The 414-nt window shown below is 62.1% G+C and overlaps 1 protein-coding gene across 2 annotated transcripts in view; it reads left to right on the forward strand.

Annotated features, from left to right (window-relative positions):
* RHOBTB2 (Rho related BTB domain containing 2) overlaps positions 1 to 414 on the forward strand; it is a 28,398-nt gene that overhangs the window by 10,187 nt on the left and 17,797 nt on the right. Inside the window, exon 1 of one of the 2 annotated variants that reach the window (XM_077766627.1) lies at positions 48 to 235. The exons of the other annotated variant lie outside the window; for it this stretch is intronic. The gene's annotated coding sequence lies outside the window, so the exon portion shown is untranslated. Of the gene's footprint in view, positions 1 to 47; positions 236 to 414 lie in introns of those variants that run through there. 2 annotated transcript variants of the gene reach the window in all.

Genomic DNA, 414 nt, shown 5'->3' on the forward strand with positions numbered 1-414 from the left:
GGCCCGCCGTCCGGCCTGGGCTGCTCTGTCAGAGTTTCTGATCTAGCGCGACCCGGGCCCGGAGCCTGTAGCAGCAGCAGCGGCGGCAGCAGCAGCGGCGGCAGCAGCGCGGAGGCGCCGGCATCGTCCTAACTTGCACGCGCGGAGTGACCCCAGATATTTCACTAAAATGAGCGTGCTTAGCAGGAAGAGATGTGTTCCTTACACTAGAAATTACCCCGTCACATGTAGTGGTGTAAGTAAATGATTAATTTCTATTATGGCCGGGTTGCAAGCTGCCTGGAAACGCGCCGCTTCGCCCTCCTGTGCCCTCCCCGGCCCTATCTGCTTCCCTTCTGACATCCCCTCGGCTCCCCTTCTCCCCTTCCGTAAAGCTTTGGCTGCTGGGGTCTCGGGGGGGGGGGGGGGGGGGGG

Source organism: Crocuta crocuta, unplaced genomic scaffold (assembly GCF_008692635.1).
Source record: "Crocuta crocuta isolate KB4526 unplaced genomic scaffold, BGI_CrCroc_1.0 scaffold225, whole genome shotgun sequence".
In the NCBI taxonomy this organism is placed as follows: domain Eukaryota; kingdom Metazoa; phylum Chordata; class Mammalia; order Carnivora; family Hyaenidae; genus Crocuta; species Crocuta crocuta.